Source organism: Fringilla coelebs (assembly GCF_963513975.1).
Source record: "Fringilla coelebs genome assembly, chromosome: 6".
Classification (NCBI taxonomy): Eukaryota; Metazoa; Chordata; class Aves; order Passeriformes; family Fringillidae; genus Fringilla; species Fringilla coelebs.
This window is the reverse complement of record NC_140034.1, coordinates 5,223,637-5,237,207: the sequence shown is the minus strand read 5'-3', so window position 1 is coordinate 5,237,207 and position 13,571 is coordinate 5,223,637. Positions and strand designations below refer to the sequence as shown.

At 51.7% G+C, this 13,571-nt stretch overlaps 1 protein-coding gene across 1 annotated transcript in view; it reads right to left on the bottom strand.

The window, feature by feature from the left end:
• DAAM1 (dishevelled associated activator of morphogenesis 1) overlaps positions 1–5,132 on the bottom strand; it is a 93,060-nt gene extending 87,928 nt beyond the window's left edge. Inside the window, exon 1 of the mRNA XM_084207131.1 lies at positions 5,011–5,132. The gene's annotated coding sequence lies outside the window, so the exon portion shown is untranslated. The remainder of the gene's footprint in view (positions 1–5,010) is intronic.
• Between the last annotated feature and the right edge of the window lie 8,439 nt (positions 5,133–13,571).

Genomic DNA, 13,571 nt, shown 5'->3' with positions numbered 1-13,571 from the left:
CCCAGGGGGCTCCCCTGTTGGGAGAGACCCTCCTGCAGTGGTCTTGTGTCAGGAAAGAGAGACCCACTGGATTTTTTTGGTCTTTGGGTTCTTGTTTATTGTTATCTTGCTGCCCACACCAGGCTCAGTGCACCAGAAAAGCACTGCAAAAATGGCTAACAATCTTTCATTACAAGGTCTTTTAAAGCCAAATTATCCAATTAAGAACTGACATCTAGAGTATTTTCTTTTTTAACCCAATAACTGATCCCCAAAAGCTTGCAATGTGGACTTTCCCACCCAATTACAAAATGCCACCCAAACCCAAGAAGAAGGAAGAAGCATGAAGAAGGAATCCAGGATGACACCCTGTGCCCTCCATCTTGCAGCCATCCACAACATACTAAAAATCCCAAAACCTCAATTTCTCACCAAGTGATACACCTACACTACTCTCTACAATCTACTTCACACCTTAGTGTATTCTAGTCTATTCTGGAGTTTAGGAAACTTTCTCCATGAATGAGGGTCAAAGTCAGTGCTCCCCTGGGGGTCAGGGCACCCTAGAGCAGACAAAGAAATATCCCCAGTGCCCTGGGTCTCCACAAACTGGTGGGTAAGAACACGCCCATCCAACGCCATGGCAATGTTTTGAACACAGTTTCTCAAGGCAACTCAGCCATGAGGAGAAGAACATGGAGAAACCTTCTGAGTCATGGTCACACTGACTCACTCACCAGTGAGTGTCTCTAGGCTGGGCCACCCCATCCAGTTTGGCTGACTCAGGAAGGGACCATGAGCAACCTCGTCTCCCAGGTGCTCCAGACAGCACAAACCTCCTCCATTTCATGCATTTACAATAAACTGCCCCCAGAAGGCTGGGGGTGAACACAGGAGGGAGCATGAACAGGATGGGGTAATTAGAGACTCGTGTGACGGCACAGAGGTTGCTCCAGACCGGGGGACGGCATGGGACAGACGCCCTTGGGAATGACCCCACCCAACCCCACCGTGAGGAAAACACCAGCCAGATGTTCAGACAACTTCAGGCATTAATTTGGTTAATTTGCTATAATTCAGGTGGCTGGTGTTCAGGCCATACCAATCACGAAACAAAGTGCTGTCAGCTCAGATCCTGAAACTCTTCAGTCAACTAACCACGTCCTTACAGTGTGCCAGGGCCGTTTCTCTCATTTCCATCTCCTTTGGTTTTCTTCTCAGTGGCCACAAAGATCTGGAAGCTTTATGACTCACTGAGCTGAGATTTTCTGCGCTACCCCAGAACTCCTGGTTCCTCAGTGAATTCCAGAATGTTATGACATGCCACAAGGAAAGAAGATCCCAAGTGCAAATGGTCTCCTGAGAGGGCAGGAGGGTTAAGTAGGCACCAGCACAGCTTTTCTCCCAATTAAGGAAGAAAGAAAAGAAGAATCAAAGGCAAATAGCAAATTACAACATGCATCTGACAAGGGGCTGTGGAGCCTCTAATTTCTGCATTAAATAGAAAGTTGGAAATCATAGAATCACAGAATGGTTTGGGTTGGAATGGACCCTGAAGACCATCTGGTTCCAACCCCCTTCCCCTACTTTAGGTTGCTCAAAGAATATGTCATGAAGGGTGAGGGAACTAATGCAATACCCAGAAGAGCTTCTGCTGGAATATTTAATGACTTTCCAACCCTTAACTAGCTCTTCCTCTCATCCCCTGGTATGGTAAATACAGAGAGCAAGTAAATCTATGCGACTTAGCATCTAAATTAACCAACACACGAGTCAGGATCAGGAATTCAGTATTTCTGCCCCAATTTATGGCCCTTTGCTCAGATCAGCTCCTTTTTTTTCCAGCATGGCACTGACATCTGTTGTGTTGCATGAGTGAAAAGTACATATATGATTAAGAGGGGGGGGGAAAAAGAGAGAAGGGGGGAAAATCATTGTGGACATGACTTGAATTTTACAGCATTTGGCAGCCACAACTTGCAAATAAACAGCTGTCCCAGCAGGTCCATGCAAGCTTAACAGCACAGCAGTAAAACACAAGGTTTTTCTTTCCCTTTAAAAGGGTTTTCCTTATATAAAAAAAAAAAAAAGTATATTTTTATAAGAAAATAAATTGCAGGTTGAAGAATCATAGTTAGGTCACACTCAATTCCAGCAGAACAAGCACATCCTGCTTCACATGGCCTCACCAGTCACTCCACAGCAGTGGCAGCATTCTGAAGCCAAGTTAAGATATTTAATTACCAGCATCAAGTCAGAAACCAAAGCGTCCAACAAAATCCTCATTTGTGAGCGAAGCCTGCAGAAATGTCGCTGAGCAGGCTTTGGCAATCTCCAAAGCTGACAGCTGGATGCCCTGGCTTATCAACTGCTAGAGCACAGGCGGAAAAAAGCTCTGAATAGTTGCAGTGCCGAGCAAGCCTTCAAGGCAGCCCCGCCAGCCTCTTAAAAAGGCTCACAGAAATAGGCAGGCTTCATTTATTAATACTTCAGAGATAAAAGTGGCCGTGTAGGAGCAGCTCAGGGGGTGTCTGTGCAGGAGGAGGATGGGCAGACCACTCACTCTGGGTGCTGCATCTGTCAGGATACCCACACAACCCGTTCAGGTTATAAATGCACCAGTCTGCAACCTGGGCACACGGTGGGCTGCTCCAAGTGCATCAGCCTCTAGGGATGGACCCAGCAGGGATCCCCAGCACCCCAGGGATCCCTGGTCTCCAGGGATGGAAACTTCAAAGCTGGAAGACAGAGCAAGAGGAGCCACGCTGCTGGCTGGCTGACAAACAGAGTTTTTGGGAAGCCCAGCTGCCCAACAGCTCCATGTCCCCATTGCCTTGGGTTCCTCAGCTGACATGACAGCGCGGGAAAAAGCGGAGGAAGGAACCAAAACAAAGCAAAGAAGCAAAGGGAGATAAACACGATCCAGTTAGACCAGCTGTCCCCAGGTCTTGCCTGTCCTCACCGGAGGAGCCGGCCTGCCCTGGCTGTCCTTTCCTGCTCCCTCCTGCACCCCTGCCACAAACAAAGGGTCAGATAAGGAGCCAGCTCAGGTCAAGACCGGTCTGACTCCGTTTCAAGCCCAGGGGAGCGGATTCAGCGCTGATTTTACACCTCACCCATCCTGTTTGCCTCCCTGGGGCAGAGGCCAGTACACGGAGCAGGGTGCACGCCTGGTTGGCTGGACCCAAAAATCCCAGGGCCGTGTCAGGGCACCACGGGCAGAGCCACACACCAGCTGAGCGCTGGCCAGAGCCAGGAAGTGTCACTGCTTCCTCCTGTCCCGGTGTCACACAACACTGGGCGGTCGGAGATCGTGGACTTTGGCTTTTGCTTCCTGCTCCTGACAGAGCAGAGGCAGGTCCCGGCATATGGCCACGGGGAGAGCAGGGTGAGTCACTCATTAATCGAGGAACAGCAAGGTGGATGTCTGACCCGCAGGGTTTGGGGGGAAACGCACGCCAAAACAAACTCCAGTGCTCGTGGAAAAAGGTCCAGATGCTGCAGGACACCTTTACTGCTACTGGGACGCAAAGAGGGGCAGGCAGGGAATGCTGATCGCTTTGGAATACATTGGTTTTGGCAAGGGAGGATAACGAGGTTGCACCACGGTTCACCACTGAGGCATTAATACACACCAGCACTTGATTTTGTACTCAGCATCAGAATCAACCCCTAGAGAGCGAAAAAAAGGAAACCGCTGGCTTCTCCCTCTCAATGCTGCCGGGAGCAGCTGCCTGGCTGTACAGTGCTGGGCATCTGCAGTGCTCAGGCCTGGTAAAAACCACCAGGGCAGCCTGTGCCATGGGCTGCCCTCTCCCCAGCACCTAGAAAAGGGGACTTGGCTGCACCCCGTGATCTTCCACCTGCCTCGGATTTCCACAAGGAGATCCCCATCCCCAGTTTGGCAGCACAGCCCTGTTAGCTCACGTGGCTTTTATCAGGAGGCACATTATCGTCACATTATCATCTGTCTTTGCCTTAAATTAACCTTGATCGCTTAAAGATGCAGAGTGTTTCACAACAGTACCAATGCAAGAGGCATTGTGGTGTGAGAGCCATGAGCATTGGAGACCCCAGGGACCAAACCCCACTGTTCACACTGAAGACTTCGGGACAAGCAAAAGACCAGGATCCAACCACAGCCATTGCATACCAATGGCAGAGGGTGCCAACCCTCAAGGCTCCACACAGCAAGGGCATTGTCCCTCCTCCAGGTAGACCCCTGACCGGAATCTTCCCTCCCAGAATTTCTGGGTGCGTGCAGCCAGTAATAGAACCGAGCTCCCCACCTGGTGCCTGAGCCACACACCTGCTTGTAACCAAGCCACAGCCCAACACCGGCACATGCCAAAATCCAGCTCCCACCCCAGCTCCCACATCAAAGCATCGGCTGGACAAGAGCACGCCTGCAGCAAAATGTGTGACACCAGCACCAGAGGCTTGGCACATACACACGATGGGGCAGCCCCAAACTGCTGTGCTTGTGGGGAGGCACTCAGGAGGCTGAGGCCCCCCAAAGCCTGCGGGAGCCCCATCAGGGGGGTCACATCGGTGGTGTGGGAGTCGCCGCAGGGGTGGGAGCCGCCGTGCCAGCCGGCGCCGGGGCTGCAGCAGCCTCCGGAGGCGTTGCCATGGAGAAGGCAGAGCAGCAGCAGCATCCCGCATCCCACGCCCCCGCGTGGGCGCCCCCTGCCCGGCGCCCACGGGGCTGGGCACCGCCCGGGACACGGGACACGCCGGGGCCGGGGGCACGCCGTGCTCCGGGGCGCCGGCAGCGGGGCGGACGCCGCGGGGCCCGGGCGCTCCCCCCGGGGCAACAGCTCCACGCAGCGCCCGGGGCGGGGTGGGACGCGGGCTCGCCTCTCTCCCCACGGCGGCGAAAAGGCAGAAAAGCGTCGGCCCCCGCCCCGCTGCCGGCGCTCCCGAACCCCTCCCCAGCACGGCCGCGGGCTACGGGAGAAGGGCAACACACTCCGCCGAACGCCCCCCAAACCGAAAGGGGAGGAGCGCCGAGGGGCTCGGAAGACTCACCGCAGCGCGGCCGCCGTTCCTGCCGGGGCGGAGGGCTCGCTGCCCGCGGTCCGCCCGCCGTTCCTGCCGGGGCGGAGGGCTCGCTGCCCGCGGTCCGCCCGCCGTTCCTGCCGGGGCGGAGGGCTCGCTGCCCGCGGTCCGCCCGCCGTTCCTGCCGGGGCGGAGGGCTCGCTGCCCGCGGTCCGCCCGCCGTACCTGCCGGCGCGGCGCTGCGCTGCGCGGCGCGGAGCCCGCCCGGCCCCTGCCCACAATGGGCCGCGCCCGCCCCGCCCGGCGCGCTGGCGTCACCGCCCGCCCGCCGCCGGGACTGGGAGGGAGCGACGCGCGGGGCGGGGGCTCCGCCGCCGGGGGTGCCCTGCTGGGGGTGCCGCACCGGGGGTACCGCACCGAGGGTACCGTACTAGGGATGCTGCAAAGGCTGTACGGCACCGGGGTACCGCACCAAGGGCACCGCACCCGGACGCTCCGCTGCGGGCCCCGCACTGCCCGTGCTGCAGAGGAGGCGGAGGGCAGGCGGGAGGGTCCCGCTCTCGCTCCCGCCGAGCGGCGAAGATAAAGTTTCAGCCGGCTGGCGACATGGGCGACTCGGACACGCGGGATCTGTGTCGCAGCTGCCTGGCAGAGGCCTCCCAAGATGCGGCAGTCTCCGCTTGGATTTAAGAAATCAATTTTCCAGGGGTTCCCATTTCACGTGAATCAGAGCAGCAATTGGATACACGGTTGGATTCCCACATGCATGGGAATAACCTCGCTGCATGAGATGGCAGGAGGAGGGGTTAGTGTTCTTGGTGCAAATCAAAACTCAGATCAAATTAATAGCGTGGAACATTTTACCTTAAGTGGACTTTTTTTTTTTTGAGAAGAGGTCAAGCTATTTTCATCTTGAATAATTTTTTTTTTTTCTTTCTTGGCAACAACTATATGAGAAGGTCTGAAAGGCAGGAAGGGATTTACTGTGATTGTGTTTCATATGGAGTCTGAACAAAAATTGATGCAGGCACAAAGGAAAAGCCAATGTTGGGAAAGTAAAGAAAGAGCATCCATAGAGTTGATGCCAAAATGTGGAGTAAAATTTACAGAATCACAGAAGAGCTTGGGTTAGAAGGGACCTTCAAGATCATCTTGTCCAACCCTCCTGTCATGGGCAGGGACAGCTTCCACTAGACCAGGTTCTCATTGGCCTTTTCCATCTGTGCCTTAGCTTTCCTGACCCCATCCCTAAACATCAAAGTCTGTACTCTTCCTAGGTCACCTGTCCCTGCTTCCATTGACTGTTCACTTGCTTCTCACTCCTCAGTTTGAGGAGCAGGTCACTGCTCAGCCATACTGGTCTCCAGCCTCCCTTGCTTGTCTTCTTGCCCATTGGGTGTTGAAGCAAATGGGAGGCAACAATCACAGAGGCAATTTTGGGATAAAAGGTGTCAAGGGCAGGTTTTCTGGAGCAGCAAACCCAATGATGGTGTTTTGAAATTGGTGGGACAAGAGAACAAACATCAGTACCCAGGCACAGATTTTGGCAAGAGAAATTATAGCTCACAAAATCTACCACAGTCCTTGATGGAGTCAAATATGTGGTGGAAAAACAGAGATCTAATGGATATAAGAGATATTGATTTCCTAAAGGCTTTGACAAAATCCTTCATCAAAAGATATTGAGGGGAGTAAGGAGCCATGAAAAAAACCTCAGTGGTTTATAGGCAGAAACCACAAAGGCCAGTCTGGGGTGGTCAGTCTGCACTGGAGTTTCACAGAGATCTGAGCAGGGTCTGTGCTCAGCATCTTCATCAGTGATGTAGCAGTGGGGGTGGGTGGGGACACGGTGATGGCTTCTGGTGACACTGAGCTGCTTGGAAAGGCCGATGGCACCAAACCACAGCGGGACCTCAGGATGCTCAGTGACAACATGACAGATGAAGTTCTCTGGAGACAAATGTAAGTGATGAGCCTCACAGGGAGCACTCCTAACATCAGGCAAATGGCAACAGGCTCTGAACTAACTGCAGCCCCTCAGGAAAAGGATCCCGGGTTATAACAAGGAATTTGATGAAAGCATCAACTCATTGCTGAGCAGCAATCAAGAAAGCAAATAGGTGGATAGGAGTTAATGAAGTAAGAGGAAAAAGTGCTGTACGAATTCCTGGTTTGCTCTCCTCTTGAATGCTGTGAGCAGCTGTGACCTCTGTTCTCACCAAAGAACTAGTGATCAAAGATAGGGAGAATTTTTCACTGAGGTAAAGGGTTAGGCCAGGACTATTCAATCCAGTATTTCTATACAAGCCTCAGGCTCAGGAAGTCCTGGAGCTGCGTGCAGCCTGCTGTGGGCTTGGAGAGTTTATGGGAAAATATCCCTGAACACTTCTCATACCCCTGGCTTATCATACACCATTGGCTACGAGAGGATGCTGGGCAGGATGGTCCCTGCCTCCATCCCAGCACAGCTTTTCTTTTGCTCTTCCATTCATCTTTTTTTTCCTCCATGAAATGCCTTCCCAGGACCCCCCTTCCCATTCTTTTCCTCCTCAAGGACTTTTGTTAACCATATAGTGATGTTTTGATCTGGAAGCTCCCAGCCTGGGTAAGTATCAGCTTAATGGTTGGCATCTGGAATTGCATCTTCCTCATCAAAACTGCTCAGCCATTTTCTTGTAACTGCCTCCTCAGAGCTTGTTTGGACGCTGCTTATCAAGCCCCATTGTGTTGCTTTCCTGCTTGTTTTTCCAACAGCCGCCTATTAAATTAAGCTCCTGTATTCAGACAGGAAAACCCAATAAGCAGCTGCCCAGAGCCTTTCTGGATAAGTAGGACACATGCAATAGTCATAGTGTGAGACTGATGAGCATCCGGCCCCGAGAAGGGGAGAGCATGGGTACCAAGCCTGCTTGGAAAATAATCCCTGTAATGCTTTGTAACAAGAGGGTGTTGGCAGGGTTTGCTCATTGGATGAAAAACTAAACCAGGACTTTCTCAGAGCTGAGGGAAAGAAAATGGGTTTCTTGTTCTAAATCTGTAAGAATAGACTTGGTAGTGTTCATCTTTAGATGCTCACTAGACCCTAATAAATGTTCTCTGAGACCAATCCATGTCAGATCAATACTGTCTTATCCCTGGGGAAGAGTTTTTATGTGTTCCATTGAAACCTAAAAGGACACTCTTGATTCAGCTGACAATAATGGAATATGGAACCCATCCCCTTACAAAAAATTAAGTAAAATTGATTTTGGAGGGAAAAAAGCCCTCTCGAGGTTATAGTCTTTCACGTTGCACAGATGATATGCTCAGCAAAAAAACAGGCCACAGCTTTTATTTAATTGTTGTTCTGCTCTAAACCTAAGACTTGCTCTGAAAGAACAAAACCACCATCTGAGCCCCACCACCATCCCAGACCATTGGAGCTTGTGGGAATATTTCCATCACAGCAATCAGGGCTGGTTTTGGCTCAAAGGTAGGAGACCTCATTATGCTTTTTGTTCTTTGATATGAGGGTTTTAGAGTACGTAGAGGACATTTAGAGGTTCTGTATCTGGGCTGGGATGTTCTGTGTGAAAACAAACCACACCCTAAACCAATGTTATCTCCAACAGCACCGAGCCCAATCTCACCACAGGGTTCACATCAGCTCCCTGCAGCTGGCAGGGGGAGGCAAAGCTTCAGTGTAACATTTCATAGCCCCAGAAGGGAAAATAAATGTGTTCCCAAGGCAGGACTCAGCGGGCTGGGAGCATTAGCAAAGACTCAGTGGATTTAGGCCCTGATTCTGCAAAGTCCTTAAGCTTGTAAGGAATTTGTAATTTGCTTGTAAGCAAATTCCCATCCGCTTCAGTGGCATTTAATCACATGCACATAAGTGCTCTATGGTGTACCAGGGAGTTGTACCTTGGTGGAGGTGGGGATATCAGGAGCCCAAGCAACCAAATTCTTTTCCAGTGTGTTCAGAGAAAGGTAAAATCATGGAATCATATTACAGAATCATAGAATGGTTTGAGTTGGAAGGGATAATCTAAAGATAATCTAATTCCAACCCCCCTGTCATGGGCAAAGACGCTTTCCACTAGACCAGGTTGCTCAGTGCCCCACCCAGCCGGTCTTTCTAGAAATCAAAAATGTCGGATATAATTGGAGAGCAGATTGTGAGACTTATTGTAAACAGTTATAACAAAGTCTTGCTCCAGCCCTGCCCTGTCTAAAGCCACTCTGCTGGGAGATGCTAGGAGAGCACAGCCTCTCCTGGCTGCTTCACCTGAAAGAACACCATGCCCTGTGAGAAACAGATGACTCAGGTGAGTGGCAGAGAGATATAAAGCACTTGTAAGTGTGCTGGGGTGTAGGAAGCTTTAAATTATCTCACTGTCTTGGCCAGGGCCTTCCACCTCACCCCTCTCTGTGCTCTGTCATTGCCTTCCTCCCCTCTCCACTGGTCCCTGCAGCTGGCACAAGCCCCTTGTGCTTCCCTGGCCATCCATCCTCCTGCCTGTCTCCTGTGAGATGCTGCACGTGTGGCCATGCCCTGGTTTGGATCATCTTGCTGGTACCTGGTTTGTCTTGGCAGACTCCTGACACTCAACTCCAGATTGCTCACAAAGCTAAAGGTTAATTTTCCTCCCTGGATTGTCCTGCCAGTGCCAGGCTTTACCCACAGCCTTGTGCCAGCCTCAAATACTGGGTTTGGGGGAAAATGTGTTGTTCAGGGTGGCTGGAGGGCTCTGTCTCTTCCCCCTAGACTTCCCAACACAGCTAGAAAACAAGCCATTCCTTATTAGGGATCTGTGACTTTGCCCAGGTCTTTTTTCTCCTCCCTATTCCTAGAGATGACTTGCACTAACTTGCTGTAAAAGGTACCAAACAAACAACAATAACAAAAAAAAACCAGAGCAAATTCTCAGTGGATGAAAGTTCAGTGCCCTGTTTTCTTCCTCACATCCTTGGTTATTTATCTGCTGAGAGCAGGAAAGGAGGTGAGATGAGGGGTAGCATCCAGGGAAGAGGTGAGGCAGGAGGAAGAGGAGTGAAGGGGTGGGAGAGGGGTGTAAATCAGTGCCTCTCTCTCAAGGCCAGAGACTGCTGCAGATTTCCACCAGCTGTTGCTGGGGCTGTCAGAGAAGGGTTTAACAGGGATGTGTGCACACAGCCTACAGGGAGATCTGCTTTTATTTGTTCACATCTAGCAGGGGTTGAATTTATTGCCTTTGCAGAGGGGCCAGCAAAAAGCCAGAGCATCACTTAAATCCCATTTAAAACCTCAGATTAAGGCTTTGCAGGAAGGGAAAACAGGGAGGTGGAAATAGCCAGGCCAGATCTGGCTCCATTGCTTGGGGGAGTGGGCTAAAATCCACATGGCTACAACAGCCAGGGGGACAAGTGAGGCTGTTGTTTTATCAGTGGAGCATCCTTTGCTCCAGATCTGTAGCAGCAACAGAGTGAGGAAGTGCCAAGTCACCTTACACTCATGATGAGCCTCCAGCCTCTTATTGGAGCATAAAACAGTAAACTCCCAGGTCACCAGGTGGGTCCCAATTCTGTCATCCATTAAGGAAAGAAGCTTATTTAAAGGAATTAGGAGCCCTCATCAAGGGCCTACCTGCATTTGGAATATCTTAATCCTCATGATTTTTGACATGATTCAATGTTCTATACCTACCTCACTTTTGCAAGATGCCTAAGCCAATTCTTGGCAGAATTTGTCCAACGTGACTCAGCCAAGGTCACTCTTAGAGTCTGTGGTCGACCTGGGAATGGCTCACAGATACCCCAAGTCTTGGCAGAGCACAATAAATCACAAACTCTCTCCATCTTGCTCCCTATTTTAGTCCCTCTGATTTGTCCTGCATCATTAAATTTTTACAGTGCCTGACTCCAGATGACTTAAAGTTTGTGCCTCCTGTCTCCAGTAACTGCCGAGCTAAGAGGTTTTGTTCCTCCCAGCACAAGGGCTGGAATGTGAAGACTCAGCGACCAGCACAGGCAGGAATATTTCTCCCATCCCTGACAGCTGTGCAACTGGACATACGTGCTCCTGGTATCTTTCAGAGCATCAGTGTGGCTTTTACACGTCCTGGTGCTGCATTTTTTTCTAATCAGCAGAATTCAGGACAGATCTGTTACAGGACTTGAACAGCGATGTTGCAGTCAGCAGAGCAGCAGGATCCTGTTGCATCCCCGCCAAGAGGTCACATCCTGCATGGATGGAACGAGCACAGGACTGCTCCATCCTCCCTGCTCCATCCCTGGGCACTCCTGGGGTGACATCAGCACCATGAGATCATCTCTCTTGACCGGCTAGATTTTCTTACAGGTTTTCCCTGGAGGGCTTCTGGTTACTCTCCAGTTGCAGTTTCCCTGCTGCAGGACTTCCGCAGGCTCGCGTTCCCTTTTCCATGGTGCCCAGATGTTTCTCCACCCCAGGGTCTCCATGCAGCTGTGGCTCCATCAGCTGTCAGAGCCACTGTGCTGGGAATGTTTGTGATGGCGAGGTACTGCAGCCACCTCTGGCTGATCCAGGCTGTACCCACAGGAAAAGCCCTACTGGAAAGTTTTCCTGGCTCGGTATGGGGTTGGACTCTGCAGGAAAGGTCTTCTCTTTCCTCTGCTCAGCCTTTTCTGTGCCCAAGCACACAAACCTCTCTTCCTCCATCTGCCTTGCAGGAATTTTAGGTCCATGCACAAGACTCTGGCTGATACCCTGGCAGGAAGCCCTCAGTATCTAAAAGCTGCCCATGGCTGGTGATGCTCAGAGGTCTCAGACTCAGGTTGCAGCCTTGGGAGAGCAGCACCTCCCTGGCACAGGAGGAGCCCCTGGGAGTGCTGGGTTGAGTACCTGGGGGCATTAGGAGGTGTGGCAGTAAGAGCAGCCTCCCTGTATCACTGTGGTAGATGGAACCCTGAAAATGCCCTCACTGCCTCAGATTACTGGTGACAAAAGGGTGTTGCTAAACTGGCAGAGAGGGAAATCACAGTCACAACAACAGCAACAGGGACCTCCCCAGTTGCAGCCTCCTTAGTCACAGCTGGATTACCAAGCCCATCCTTATATTTTCCATGGGGGCGGCATGAGTAAGAGCTGACTCCTAGGGATGTCTGTTGCCTCCAGAAACCCTTAAGGAGAAAAATGCTGATGGGACTATCAGGCTTGGCTTTTCATCCCCTTTTGTGATTGTGCAGGGACTGGGATAGTGACTCATGTACAGAACAGGGCCAGCCCGGGGGGCCAGGATGTTGAGGACTGCCCCAAGCATCCCCCAAGGCAGAGTCACTGGGAAAGGATGGGGATGCACAGTTCAGCCTTTTCCACAGTATCTGCAACACCTCAGTCCCTCCAGAGATTACATCTGGGACATGGACTTGCCTTGGAGAAGATCTCCCAGCCCCTCCAGTTCTGTCCATGCACTCCTTGTTTTGACCAATGGGAACTTGAGAGATTACATCTTGGGAGTGTCTCAATATCTCCAAGGTGCTGGTTTATGTATAAGGACAGTGTAAATGATGAGCACAGGGCTCAAACACACACCAAGCCTCACAGATGTCCTGCAGCTCCTAGCCATGGGTATTCCAGAAGCCTCAAGACTCTGACTCAGCCTCCCCATGGCTGGCTGGGCTGCTGGGGTGCAGGAGAGGGAAATGGCAGCCCCCAGCTCCCTCCAGGACCAGTGTCTGCACCCAGACCCCAGCAGGATCCCCCTCTCTGTGGAGACCTGGGAAAGGAAGGAACGGGGAAGAAGGACTTTCCCACTTGGGCAAAGCCGATGGGAACGAAGCCTTGCTCCCTGAGCCCTGACTGCTGAGGCGGTGGGAATCTGAGCTCAGCCCCTAGGCGACTTAATGGGCTTTTAAAAAACCCCTTTGTATTGGATCCATTCTTCTTCCCAAAGCTTGCTGGCCCCGCTCCAAGGGGAAACCTTTGATTCTACAAATACACCACAATTATCATCCCGAGGAGTCTCAGCTATCAGGCTGCCCCGCCTCCAAAAGATCAGCAGGATGCCAGAGAGGTGCTTAAATCATTCCATCCTAAGAAAGCCTTGGGCTGTAACAGCTTCCCCGTTGCTCGGAAAACACCACCCCTCTCCCAAAAGCTTGGCTCCATTTTTCTCCCAGTCACTAGTGGAGGCAGGGAGGGCAGTGCTGCAGAAACCAGGCCACTGGGCTTCCCAGTGATTTCATCAGTCCTGGGACCCAGCTCGTGGAGATTTATGAGCTCACAAGAATCTCGCCTTGGAGTTATCTCCCCCTCCCTGCTTTTTATGGCTCTGCAGAAAGCGATTCGGCGATAGAGCCCTGCTGGGTACCATAACAAGCTCGCTCTGTTTGACAGTTGCAAATATTTTTCTCCAACATTGCACAGGTCCACGTGCTGCTTGGGCTGCTCTCGCCAGCATTGCCACCACCCGGCACCGGGAAGCTCGACTTGGTGTGGGGGAGATGGAAACCAAAAGCTTGCCAAGCATTACATCTACTCCCTGACTCTTATCCCTTGCTCACGACTCCCCTAAGCTCACCTCCAGGTAGGTTTTTATTATTTTTAAGTTGTTGTGAGGTTTTTTGTTTTGGGATTTTTTTTTTCCAGAAGT